Source organism: Ursus americanus, chromosome 25 (assembly GCF_024610735.1).
Source record: "Ursus americanus isolate L20-20 chromosome 25, mUrsAme1.1.p, whole genome shotgun sequence".
In the NCBI taxonomy this organism is placed as follows: Eukaryota; Metazoa; Chordata; class Mammalia; order Carnivora; family Ursidae; genus Ursus; species Ursus americanus.
This window is the reverse complement of record NC_142151.1, coordinates 38,481,445-38,496,033: the sequence shown is the minus strand read 5'-3', so window position 1 is coordinate 38,496,033 and position 14,589 is coordinate 38,481,445. Positions and strand designations below refer to the sequence as shown.

General features: G+C 43.9%; 1 long non-coding RNA gene across 1 annotated transcript; it reads left to right on the top strand.

Annotated features, from left to right (window-relative positions):
• Positions 1-11,936: 11,936 nt before the first annotated feature.
• On the top strand, positions 11,937-14,241 carry LOC148107810 (uncharacterized). The gene is made up of 2 exons (XR_015721675.1): positions 11,937-12,354; positions 12,970-14,241. It is a non-coding gene; the product is annotated as an uncharacterized LOC148107810 (long non-coding RNA).
• The last annotated feature ends 348 nt before the right edge of the window (positions 14,242-14,589 follow it).

Genomic DNA, 14,589 nt, shown 5'->3' with positions numbered 1-14,589 from the left:
AACCTTTATTTTTTTTTTCCCCAGCAGAGGAATCCTCAACCCCTTCTATCTTTGACACCCTCTACCCAGCCAACCCAGATGACCTGAACTTTCCATTTGATGAAACTATTATGTCCAAAACCTTCACCATGGCCACCCACTCTTTGCCTTCCTCTTCTTTTCTAGACGACTTAATTTCTTGTCTTCCTTCCTTCTCTCCACCTAGATCTCAAAGTAAAAGCCCATTCTTGGCTTATGGTTTGTACCCTCTTTTATCATTTTCAGGGTGAAATTCCCACCAGTCTTCCCTGACCTCCTGTCTCAGTATAGAGAAGTAGCAGACCTGGGCTCAGACTCAGCTCAGCTGTGGTATGGACTTGGGCTTTGGTTCCCTCATCTGTACAACAGATATTTCTCTGATACTTTCCAGGGTCTGGGGAGAAATAAATGTAGGCAGAGTGCCTGATACTTAATTGGTGCTAATGAAATGGAACCTATTACTATTGTTGTTACTTTAATGATTATCACTTCAATCTGCCGGTGACCCCTTATCCTGGACTTCCCCTCATTGTGCTCGGGATCACCGGCCTCTCTCTTCTCTGTGACAGGGCCTCGGGGCACTGATCCATACCGGAATTGCTGTTTCTTTTGGCCAGAGGCATTTGGTTGCTAAAGAGAGCTTCTCTTCTTCCCATCCGCTCAGCTTGACCCCTGGGTCATATTATTTTGCCGAAAGGCAGTTACAACTAAACCAGAGTGGGAGACTTACACCTAATCCAGCTACTACCTTTCCTGACCAAAGTGAACACGTGGAGACTTTTGCCACAACCGGGAGGACTTCACGTGCTTTACCAGTTAGTTCAAGGCGAGGCCCCACTCCAGATATCTCCCCAGGAAGAGACTTCCTTCTCCCGCGTTTTAACCGCAGCCCCGGCTCCGGACCAGCCCTCCATAGACAGAATGTGGAGAACTGGCTGGCTGTTGGGCCCCGAATTCGCGAGGCCGAGGAACTCTCCCTTCCTACCCTGCTGCCCTGCTGCAATCCTCTCGGGAGAGCTCAGCGCCCCCGGGGAGGACCCTGCACAGCTGCGCCGGCAGTCGGATAAACAGCAACCTCCCTTGCCAGCACTGCGAGAAAAACCAGGCCCCTGGGGCTCCGGGCCAGAGGAATTTAGAAAGCCTTCTCTCCGTTGGGTCAGCCATTTCCCTGAGCCCTAAGGACCGCTCCCACCCGCTGTCCTCTGCCCTCTCCAGAGGGGTCACAGCGCCTCAACAAGCCAGCCCTCTCTGACTCAGCCCCGCCGCGCTCCCTAACCTGCCTCGGACCGCTACTGCTGGGCTTTTACTTGCTCTTCCCTGTGCCTGGAAAAAGCCAGCACAGTCCCTCCCGTCTGACCTACTACCTTGGAAGGCACAGATGGAGAGAGATTTTTTCGCTGAGCAACTCTCTTGACACCAGCCACGTTTAGGGAGAGAGGAGGAGGGACCCCCCAGTTTTGAGGTCTTTCCCGTTTCTCCGTGGTTGAGCTCTCATCATGGGGACTCAATGAACAAAGGGGCTAGTAGTAGGGCTGGCAAGTCTCAGGCGGCCTGGGCTAGATATTCCTGTTTTTTTCTAGAAAGCCTGTTCCGCTCACTGCCTGACAGAGGTAGCTCTAACCTTCCGTGTGAGCTTAACTGCACAGGCCAGGACTGATTGGATCGCGGGTTAACAGCTGACCCCAAAAGGAGCCAACCGATTGGCTGGACACTGGCCTGTGACTCGTGGGGCCGACTCAAACAAATGAAGGGGGCCAGTCCGATTCCTCTCTCACGGGGCGTGTGGAAACACATAAGCCTGTTGCAATCAATGGTGGCTGGGAAGCCACAGGAGCCACGTGCAAGATGAATAAGCAGAGGAATGTGGCCAAGACAGAGGAAGAGGGAGCAGAAGTATGGACAGAAGCACAGACCGTAGGGACTGAGGAACAGAGAGCTACTACCCGCCCCCGCCCCGCCCTTGTGTGTCCCAGCCCCCAGCAACACCTGTGAGCCTGACTCGACCTTTCATCTTTGTCCTGGGAGATTCTTCTATAAACTCTCATTCACACCCTTTCTGCCTGGAACCAGCTCCGACAGGCTTTGCTTCTTTGCAACCAAAAGAACCTTGACTGAGACCGTTTCCTCGTTTCCTCCAAATAGATGCCGACGACGTTTAAAATGATTCCTCCAGACATGCTGCATTACAGTTTGAGCCTCCTGTTAGTTTGTCTGTAACAGTCAAAAACATAGCCATCGCTTCCCCAACGCTTTCTTTTGTGCCGGGACAATGTGTGTGAACCTCTTAGCAATAAGAGGTTCACACACATTGTCCCACTTCTTCCCATTTCAGCCCTATGATGTAATATTATTACCCCTCTTGTACATGTAAGAAAACCGACACCTTGAGCGGTGAAGTAAATTGCCCAAGGTCATGCATGTTCCAAGGGGCCGACCCAGCATGTAAGTCTAGTGGGGATGATTCCAAGTCTGTATTATCCATCCCCAGGATTTGTCTCCCCTATCAACTGAGAGGCAGGGTGAATTCACCTCACTGCTGCCTGCAGGCGTGTCCTTACAAGCCTCCGGAGGCTCTCCTGAGAATGACCAGTATATCAGAGCTACAAACCATGGGGATGCCCAAAGTGGGACTGAGAATTAGGAAGCAACCACAGATACTGCTCACAACTCGTCATGTCCCACGGGTGGGTCCCAAAGGACATCAGACATGTACAAACCTTCTCCCCGCCCCGCCGCCCCCATCACTCCAGGCTTTTGAAAGAAAATGGGGGGCACCCAGGAGGCTTAGTCAGTCAAGTGCTGGACTCTTGATTTCCGCTCAGGTCATGATCTCAGGGCGTTGAGATAGAGCCCACATCTGGCTCCCTGCTCAGTGTGGAGGCTGCTTGAGATTCTTTCCCCCTGCCCATCCCCTGATACTCCTCCCCCCCCACCGCCCACCCCGCTCACACTCAATAAATAAATAAATAAATAAATAAATAAATAAATAAATAAATAACTCTTTTTAAAAAAAAAAGAAAGGCAATGTGGAATTAAAAGCACGTTCATAAAGGCAGCTACTCCTGCAAAGTTACCTAAGCAGTGATGACCTTTTGAGGAACAATTTCAAATATACTGAAAATAGATCCATTTGATTGTTTTAAAAAAGCCTCCCTCGACTTACTCCTTGTTATCGCTAAACACTTTAAAATCAACGTTTTCTAAAATAACTTCCTGGGGATGATTTTCATTGTTAGGCTCCTTTCGTTGGTATACAACCCATGAAACTTGTCCATTTGTGCAGGAAAAAACAAAAATAAGTGCGGCTTGATGCTTTCGTGAAGTATAGATGGCAGCATAATATTCACTACGAGGCTCAAGCCCCAGTTCTGATCAACCCCTATCGATTACCCTTCCAGACTATCTTCTAGGATAATAGAAATTATACTAGATGAAAACGTTTTATTCCAAAACACATTTACCTTTTCAGGGCAGAGAAGTGAACGCTCCTATGGGAAGGAAGGCAATGATAAAGGCAGATAGTCATTAAATGTGCCCTCGAAGTTGCTGGGGGTTTTTAAAACTCGATCTGTAATTATAGGGCTACTAAAGATGTGAAGGATCTAGTTAAGGTTTCGTCAGCACTTTTATTGTAATACTTAGGGAGATTAGTCATTTTAGTGTTCCCTTCCTATGCCAAAAATGGAAGACAGCTGTTTGGGCTCCAAAAACTGTTTTTTAAAGGATAGTTCTGTTTATCATGTGTATTTTGCCACCCAGGGAAACATATCTTAAAGCTTTTGCATTTCAGCCCATCCTGTCAAAATGAGGTAAGTAGGAACGATGACTTTGGCTGTTATTCCCAGATAACGACAGGAAGCTTTCAGCACGCAGACAAGCCACAGAGGGATAGTAGGGAGTATGTGGTACACATGTATCCCAAATCCCATCTCCTGCAAAGAGGTATTCCTGATGGCACCAGTCAGTCCCGAAGTTCATTCCCTGAGCTGGAGAGCCCTGCGGAAGGATTGAGAGGCGGCTGTGTGCGGGCTTGGTGACCTCTGTGAAGACCAGCCTGTCACCCAAGGACAGAAAGCCAGGTTCTTCTGTAAGACTGTGCCTCTCAGTGAATCCGATCTAAATCCAGGAGTTGGGACTGGTCTGGACGTATTCATCTTCCCAAGTATAAACCTCGAGAATTTGTTTCCACTAGTACATTAAATATTTGCAATCTCACACACCAAGTTTGAAACTTAATTAAATTTTAAACAAAGCTCATGTTTATCATTTGTTCTTAATTCCAACTTGTCAAGTTTCTCCAAGAGAGGTAATATTTCTTTATCTCTCTTCTGTGAACGTGTGGAAGACTGCCATATACTTTATTCCAGAGGCATCCAGTTATTTTGTTCCTCAATTCAATCGGTAACTTAATGGGAAATCCAATGTGTGGCTTTACAGAAGGGGTTAAAAAAATCCATAAAATGATACTGACTCTTTTTTTTTTCCTTTTTAGCATATATTACTTTGGGATTTTGTTGTTGTCCTAAGGCCCTGACTTTTTTTTTTTTTCTAGGCCCTGACTTTTAATAAGGTTATACTCTATAGTTAGTGAGGTAAGACCTAAAGATATAAAACAACTAAATGATGAACACACATCAGCATACTAAAGGACCTGCTGGCACAGACAGGGGTGTGCAGCTCAGGTCCCTCCTTCCAGAAAGGACTCACTGCCCAGCTGCAAGGACTGTGGCGAGCTGGTAGCCTCCAGGGTAGCTCCCTCAGCTTTCAAGCCAAGGTCATGCTCCCCTCTGGAGGCCTCCAGACAACTGAGCAGCCCAGTAGTACAGGGCCTGGCCATTTTCACCCAATGTGTAGCCCTCCAGCAGGCCATCTTTGCTCCCGGATGCTCCATGGGCCTGGCAGACACTTCGTCAGGTATGGCTCCCTGTGTCTGTTCCACCTCCCCTACTTTCCCTTTCACAGAGACCACTCCTCAATAAACTTTCACAATGCTAAATATGTCTCAGAGACATAACCTAACCTGCAACAATGTCGAAATGTTAACAGAAATTAAGAAGGGGTTGGGACCAGGACTGTGTTGGGGGGGGTGTTAGAAGGGATATTAAAGTTCCCCAAGGGAATTGTGATGATTCATGAACTTTGGGTTCCACTGCCTGAAAGATAACTGCGCTTGGAAAGCCAGGGAAGATCGGGAACCAGTGAAAGAGAGATCTGGGTGACCAATTCAGTGTAGGTCAAGGCAGAAGGGCACCCAGGAGTCGGCCCTTCCCCGCCCCTCTACTGAGAAGATCCTTGCAGAGATGCAGTGGGGGAACGTGCCTGTCTTGCATTCAGAACAATTCAACTTGAGTCCTAGCTCAGTGTTTGATGACCTGTGTGACAATGTGTGAAGGGTGGACCCCTTCACTTCCCTGGACCTCCCTTGTTCACTGCGGATGATGCTGATTCTCCCGGCCAAACCTCCAGAGCAGTTACGCAGGATCAAGAGAGACAGGGAAAGCATTCTGTTGGCTGAACGGCCCTAGGAAAACGTAAGGTATTATTACCATGTCACTTCTGAAAGGTTAGGAGGAAGCATGTATACTGGTGGCCCCAGGGCACCCGCACAGCCTCCTCCAGACACAGAGGGATGCCGAACTCATCCACCCTGGTGGGGCTGGCTCCCCGGCTTCCCAGCACCACCCAAGTCTCAGCGTATATTTGGCATATCTGAACTGAACTTATGCTGAAGATATATTTAGCACATCCCTACCTTTTCAAATGTATATCAGCTAATCATTTTATTGTTTTCTTCCTGGTATATTTATAATTTAATCTGGTGATCCTGGCACAAAAATATACTCAATAAATATTTGTTGACTTGAATCGAACTGATGCTTTCACCATTTTTCCTCTTGGTCTCTAAACGCTTTGTGACAGCTTTCACAAACTGATTTTTCATGATACTATACCATCCTGTTCTTTATATGAGTGAATGATTTAGCCCCTAGCTGTTAAATAACATGTTAGCTACTCCCTTCACTAGGAGATAATGATGAATTCAATGTCAATGTGAAAATAAATGTTCACGGACTTTAGCTTATCTTTCGTGAATTTTATCCTGAAAAAGTTGCTTAAGATTCAAAGGTATTTCTTATGATGCATAGCCTTAAAAATACTTGTCTTCTAGACTTGGTGAATATTGCTATTTACTCTGGTTTGGCTTGGTTTTGCTTTTTCCTACTCAGAATCCCTTCCCCCAATTTCTTCTGATAATAACACTCCCACTTTGTTAGGGGAACCAGTCTCCCTACCTCCATTTAGCTTTGGCGGAACTGCCAATCCCAGTAACTATGGCCCCAGCCTCAGAGTGAGGCCACAGCCCAGATGGGCTACATCATGGTATTCATCCCCTTGGCCTGGGAGACTGACCCAGGAATATAGACACACCCCAACCTGGGCAAATTGAAGTAACTTATAGATGGATGCTAGAAGAGTGGAGATATCTTCTTCCTCTCTAGGGTCAAGGCCTGAGTTGGTGTAAACATAAGAGCTGTCTATTTGCAAACTCTTCCTTTTCCTCACCAAAGGGAGTTAATGCGATCAAATTAGACAAAAGAAGCAAAGCTGAGGGAGGGAGAAAGGAGAAGAGAGGTAAAAGAGAGAGAAGGAGAGGGAAAGAAGAAGAGGAAGAAGGAGGAGGAACAGAGAAGAAACGATTAAAGAGGGAAAGAGAAGAGGTTATATAGAAAGAGAGGGAGAGAAGCAGAGGGAGGGTTGAGAGAAGACAGAAGACAAAGAAAGTAACAGAGAGGAGAAAGGGGAGAAAAGAGGACAGGGGGTTGGAGAGAAATGGGTGGAAGAGGAGAGAGAGGGGAAAGAGAGGTAGAGATTTGTAAGGACAACAGTATAAATACACTATAGACAAAGTGAAATGTCTCTGCATTCTCATGTTGGCTTACTTGCTAAACTGCCAAAGAATTTTTGAGAAAGTACATTTTGTGATTGAGAAAATAAGACACTTTTCTAGACTAGAGAGTACAAATAATCATAGAGTAACTTTAGGATCATGACCTTGAAAACTTTTGAAACACTTTGTCAGACAATGCAACATTACTATTTTCCACCTTATACAATTAGGTAATTAAGATTCCTTAGTCAGAAATTACATCTGTATTCCCTTCAGTGCCTTGGATATAACACTCAATAAATGTCTGTTAAATTAATGTGGGATGGATGGACAGAATGAACACACCGAAATTTAGAGGTTCTCAAATTGCATCCTCAAGTCTAAAGCTAAGACCCCATAGTAAAGTGAGAAGTAACATTGTCTGTGGCTTTCTCAGCCTCCTCTTTATGGATACTTTTATCCCTTTTTGGCACCTGCCCCACCTCCCAGTGCTTTTCCCACTTCCCATATAATAAAACCTGCCTTCAAAGGACAGTCCAACACTTCCCTATAAGAGTTATAAACGGCCAGTAGAACTTAATAGTCTGTTCTTCACGGGCCCTTCTAAGGGCATTTTAAAAGGAGACAAAGAAAGAAAAGCTTTAAAATTCACAAAAATAAATGTTTAGTTCTGGAATTTCTGGCCTACGTGAGCCGGTGCTAGAAGCATTTGGGATGATGGCACAGCAAGGCAGGGGTCTCCTGCGACTCCAGGGGTCACATGAGTGGTCTGGGTAACAGAGACACAGGGTCAGGGTTCAGACTCAGAATTCCTGAAATCCTGACCACTGGGCCTCAGAAAGAAACCCATCTGTTTGAGACTGATTTCATTTATGTTTTACATTTTTTCTTGTAGGAAAATACGTAATCATATTGGCCATGTTGTGCCCACTGAAATCAGAATATTTTCCAAGGCTTTCCATGTCCACCCTGAAAAGAACACATTTATTACTATTCCACAGCTCCAGAGTGTTTCTCAGAATCTACAAACAAAATATTTCCTATTAATAAATGAACACATACAGAGAGAAATGAAAAGGAGGGGGGGCAACTAAAAATGCTCATTAATGATCAATTTAAACCTTACTATAGAATGCTTTTGCTCTGTTTCTGCCTCGATTTACTAATGAAGAGAAGCATGGTTTTCTCGAAGAATTATCAGATACTTTCTGCATCAAAACCAATGTTCATCTTGCTTATCAACTCTGATGAACTATGAATGGCTGAGTAGAGTACTGCATTGACAAGGTTGGCAAAACCATGTCCAGTACAGTTGGAAAAAAGTACCATGACTGATTATCACCCACCATGGATGCAAAAAGAAAAAATGGTAGATCACATGCCTTCAATTGTATTTGCCACTGGACATTCATTCACTCTTCTCCAAGTAACTGAAACCAGATTTCCCCTGGATAAACAACCCATCCTTCCAAGCTAGCCCATATACTTCATGTAAGATCAGGTCTAAGCTAATCGGTATTTCCTATTCTCTGGATCATAATTATAGGCTTATGAGTGGTTAAATGAGAGGCAACGAGACTTCAGCAGGGGATACCACAACAGTGACTTTTTTCCTGCAGGATTTCAGCTTGGAAAGTTTTTCTATTTCCTAGTAACTATCTTGCAATCATGCACGAAGGAAGGATGGAATCAACATGAGCAACTCCTTGGCCTTATCTTGGGCCCTATTTTAAGCCAGGCCTGAAGCCATATTTTTGCTTTACTTAAGCTAGTTTGGGTTAAATATTCTATTATTTGCAACAGAAGAATCCTAACTGACACAGCTATCAAGGCTATTTCTTCCCTCAGCTGCAACCTTTCACTAACAAGTTTTACAATTAGTTTACCACAAAGAAGACATCAAACAAAAACTGAGGGTAAAGATTTGTGAGTACAATTTCAGAGGTCTTTTTCGTAATTCTGGGGTCTCACGTGCCAGAGAACTTCCAAACACTCCATACCAAAGAAATATAAGCTTCAAGAAGATTCAGACTTTATCTCCAATCCATCCTACTGGACATCCTCACTTCACTCTGAGAAATAAGAAGTGACTGGACAGCATGAGAAGGAATTCCTAGAATATGAGGGTATTCTTCTGTCAAAGAACCTTGAAATAATCAATGAATATTTACTGAACACCTGCCACTCGGTAGGCCCTAGTCAAGGAACTGAATCTAAGAGATGAAGATAAAGTATAATCTCTGACATCAGGGACTCTGTGAGGTAGCACAGGACACTAACTGTTGTAGCCACCCGATCCGCATTCCAGCTATGCCTGATCCAGCCCTGTGAGGAGAAGTCGCGTGTCCAGATAATTAACTAAGGCTCCACACACGGAGAGACGGACAGCATGCACTAGAGGGTTTTTTTGGTTTTGTTTTTGTTTTTTTACTCATAATACCTCATTTGAGCACACGTGGTCCTCTGTAAGGGAAGAGCAATCTCTTTCTTGGATTAGCAGCACCAGGAATTTGCCTTGCAAAAGAACCATCTCCCTGGCCGGTTTAAGCTTTCTTCAGTCTCCCAACGCAGGGCCTGAACTCAAAACCCTGAGATCAAGATCTGAGCTGAGAGCAAGAGTCGGTTGCTTAACTGACTGAGCCACCCAGCTACTCCAATAAATATGGTTCTAATTGCAGCTCTCCAAGTGGAAAATGCCCTCCGTTGCCTCTGGGATCTTGCACACTCTGGCTGAAATCTTCTTTCGTTGCTTTCTATCTTTTCTACCAACTCCACATTCCTTCAGGTCCTCCTATTTTCCTCCATTTTAGCTTGCACGTTTACTCGCTACAAATGTGTTATTTACCATTTCCCGATCATCACATCGCTATTTCATCGACCTTGTGATAAGCATATGACAAGAGCATTGAGCTATGAAGATAATGTTCCTTGAAACGAATTACCTGGTATTGCAATTTCTCCTACAACTGTGCTAACCATCGCTCTGGAGCGTATAAGAAACCACCTGAATTTGGATTACCTCTGTGTGTGTGTGTATGTGTGTGTGTGTGTGTGTGTGTGTGTGTGTGTGTTTGTGACATAAAACTTAGAAGCTGTAATTTCTAAATTCAACACCTCTCATGGTGCAGTAAGTCCCACGTGCGCTTCCTCTTAAGGACCTGCCCACTATGGCCCCTGAGCCAGCTCTGGGCTGTGATCGTGCCCCTCACACCCCAGCTCTTACATCCGAGGTGGACTGATCTAGTCTCCTTCTCTAAGGAATTAGGAATCTCGGGGCGCCTGGGTGGCTCAGTCAGCTAAGCATCTGCCTTTGGCTCAGGTCATGATCCTGGGGTCCTGGGATGGAGTCCCACATTGGGCTTCTGCTCAGCAGGGCGCCTGCTTCTCTCTCTCCCTCTGCTGACACTCTGCCTACTTGTGCTCTCTATCTCTCTGTCAAATAAATAAATAAAATCTTTGGAAAAAAAAAAAGAAAGAAAGAAAGAAAAGAATTAGGAATCCCCTGCTAATCTAGGGTCCCGAGAAATGAGTCCATGTGACATGATCTGTGAGTTCCGCAGTACCTCGCCCGCAGCTCACCAAGACACCCCTGTTCAATTCCTCCTTAGGCCCATGGGAATCCTCAGAATCATTTAAATGAATTCTCTTTTTAAAGCCACTATCTGTCACTTCTCATGAAAAGAACCTTTCTAACTCATGCAGCAGCAATGTTACTAAAAACTATCAGTATGATAGATTCCCTATTGGTTCAGACTTCTCAATGGCCACATTCTCTATTAGTAAAGGCACTTCATTCCGTGAGTTACAGAATGCCTTATTAGATAAAAGGGAAATAATTTGATTGCATCTTGTTAGAAGTCTAAACTTCAAGAAGACATCTTCTAAGAAAATTTTTCTCAACCATTTTTAAAAGCAACTACCTTATATCCTGAAGCCTCACTTCAATGCTCTCCTCAGAGCCCACGTTGTGGGATCTAATGCAACCCTAAAAGAAGACCGTGGCCTGAAAGTTCTGCAGAATCTCCCAAGTCAGTGGAGCAATCCTTCCTATATCCTCCCTAACGTATAATCTGGTCCTAAGTGAAAAGACTACGGTGTAGTTCATCAGTGTCTTCCAGCAATGACCAGGCATATTTTGAGTAATGACCCTTTTCTCAGAATCCTTTCTATATTGAAACCATTAAAGCAAACTTGATTTTATAATTTAAAGCTGGCATTGAAAAGCACAGTGATCAGCCAATAAGAAATATCTGTAAATTCTGAAGGAGTAATGAGTCTCTATTAAGTTATAATTCTACTGTATCATTGCTATTTGTATTTTACGCTGTTTATGCTAAATGATTCTTTAAAGTGTCCTTAAAGCTGACCTTTTTGCATCATACACAAAAGCTATAATTAGTTGGAGAAGAGAAATTCAAATTCCAGATGTTTATTTTATTTTAAAAACAAATACCCACCCCCCCACACACATACAATCTTCTCTCTATTTCTCTTTACTGAGTATGCAAGTAAGAAGAGGTTAAGTTTTATCAGATGGTTTCTGCGATAATTTAGGTTTGGGTTCACAAATGCTTCAGACTCTTAGAAAATTATCAAATTATAGTGGGCAGCAGAAGATAAGGAAATTAACTTTAAACTCAAAGGTTTTCCCTGTTAGCAGTGGTGCCCAACGTATCGGTGACACTGTTCTGCACACAGCGAAGGATGCAAGGAACATCTTTACCACCAGTGCCCAGCACTTGTCCAGCCTCTACCGAGCCCACCTGGAGGCAGCCCCCATGACTTCTAGAGCAAATGAACTCTCACCCGTACTCTGTAGGATTAGCAGTAGAATCTACAAGTGGCCAAAGTTCATCAAAATCTTGGTAGATAAAAATGGATCCCTTTCTGGGTTCGCTGTCGGAGGACCATGGAAAGGAAATTTGCCATAGACTTCCCCAAAATGAGGCTGCTCTTTCCACTAGGAGAGATCTTTAATGCCCCAAACTTTTGAAACATTAACTATTTGCTTCAGTTTTGGGAAATCGGTGTTACCAAAAAGTCCCAGCAAATCTGAGTCTCCTTGAGAGAACAGTGGTCCTGGCTGAACACCATGATTTACATTCCATCTTCAAAGTGAGATACTGCAAGAATGCCAAAAATTCAACAGAGCCTTCTCAAGTGACAATCTTGTCCTTGAGGGAGCGCTGGGGTTTTGAGTTGTGGAATTTTCCAGTCATTTATCCTTTCATTTTCCAACTTCTTTGCCTTCAAGTGTCCACTGGCTCCTCTCAGCCACAGCTGTACAAATCACAGGACTTTCATTGGCATGAGACATATATATTATTCATCTATCCAGCTTCATCTGAAGGAAATCCAATAAAGACACAATTTTACTTTCCAATGAAATATTCAAAGCTGCTTTTTCCCCACGAGAAACTGGGCAGAAAACTCCATCCATGATCTATGTAAGTACAAAACTTTTTGCCTATCAGAGCATGTGTGAATTTGCTTTTATTAAAATATATGCCTGCTTTCCTCCTGTTGTGCTTCATAGTACTTTGTGTATAAATATGTAGCAAATTCAATGTTTTGACTAATACGTGAAGCCTTCTGTAACATAATAATACCAAGAACACCCTGTGCTTTTTCTGGCAAATATTGACTTAAAAGGACACCTTGTTTACATTTGTGCTCCATCCTTGATAGAATGCATGTACATATTGCCGGATTTGTTTTCCTCGAACTGTAAGTACAGTGGAACAGAAAATTCAAGTGGTGATTATACATCAAGTAATTCCCTTTGCTTCTGGGTTGTTGACTGAACTAGAACCCAGGTTAAGGTCATCATGACCCTCACTTAATAGGCCCTTCTGTTGTTGGAGGAAGTTGCCTGTGCCAAATTCAACACACACATATACCTTCCTACTTGACAGAAGCCAGTTCTGAGTCACAAAAATCCCATATGAAAGGAAGGAAGAAAATGAGGTTAACACTGGCATGGAGGTGTTTATCAGCCTTGCGCATTTGCCACAATCATGGGTTAATGACATGCTGTAAGGATAGACCTTTCTCTCCTCCAGGAGACAGTTCACCACCCCGCTCTATGAAAGGGCTGTGCAGGACACTTACAGAGAAGCAGGGAGAAACGTCCACCTGTCCCCCAAGCTCCATGTCCTCACATTCAACCCAGTTCTCCATGACTGAAGAATTACATCCTCCAATAATAACAATCAGCCCCTGAGCAAAAAACGCTGAGCGAAAACACAGAGCAAAAAGGACGCAAGATCCATGCTCTCTGTCGGAAGATAAAAGTCACATTATAAAAGAGACAGTCACGTCTTTATAAGAAAACAGAACTTTCTCAACATCTCACGGCCATCTCATTAACCAATGCTCTCTCATCATGAGTGATCATGGTTATTTAGAGTCAGAAGCAAAATATGGAGAGATCTGTCTGTAGGCAAGTGGAGACAAGGCATAATAAAGGAAGAGCTAGGTGTGTGAGGAAAATGATGAAGTGGACATACTTCCGTGCTTAATTCATAAGGAAGAGAATGTATCAACTCGAGCAGGGATTTAACCCCTTCTGGTCGGAACATCAAATACCCATGTAAACAATTATTTCTATTTCTTTCAGCATCCATCTACTCTATATGGTTTGAACTTGACTTGGGTCTTATTTCAAGCCTTGGTAAAGGCATCTCATAAAACCTGAACATGTAAAAAGGGATAAATTTCAACATCTATAATTGTTTTTAAAAACTCATTGATTCCGAGTCAAGAAAGTTGTAATTTGTGATGATTCAGTTCTGAGCTGCACCAGGGTGTACCGTTGAACTCACAGCGGGGCACCTCAAATGACAGATGGAGAGAATTTCTGGGACCTCATAGACTTCAGTGGGTAGCAAGGAGGATGGCCCTGCAGTAGCTGATGCTGAAGAAGACCTTAATGTCAAGTGATACAGTGCGCCCAGAACACACTCCAACAGCATCACGTAAGCGGTGAGCCTTCTCTCTTCTACAAAGGCTTGTACACCAGCCTGGATGTTTATTGGTGATGTCACCTTTCTACTTCCCCATTTCAGGTTGTCCTCCTATTCAATTCCACCTAATTTTGTTTGTATAAACTTGTTGGGGCAAGGGAAAGAACTGTGAGATTTTAGACTTTCTATTCCTTTGTAAAGGATTTTCTATTACCTCTGAGAAAAGGGTTCAAAAATGAATATTTTAAGAAATAAGTGGGAGGGAGGAGAGTAGGAGTGGCTATTTCCTTTCCCTGTTTTTCCCAAGTTAAAATGTTTTGAAGCGTTAGCACACCTGATGTTTATATATAAATAAAAATGATAATGATATGTGGCTTTTGTTTATCCCTGGAATGAGGCGAAGGTGGAGCAGGAAAGGGTAGACTAGGGTAAGACAGGACAGCCTAGGTCCATGGAGCTTAAGGGAGGACATAAAGGGGGTGGCGGGCTGCTAACAGAAGCAGCATAAACCCTCAAGGCCAACTGGTTCAACCCATTTGTCTTAGAGTGCAGAAACTGAGGTTCAAAGAGGGGAGCATCTTTGCCTAAAGACAAAGAATTGAACAGCAAGGGTTATTATACAAAAATTGTGAACATTTTGGGGGCACCTGCCTGGCTCAGTCAGAAAAGCACGCAACTCTCGATCTCAGGGTCATGAGTTTAAGCACCATGTGAGAT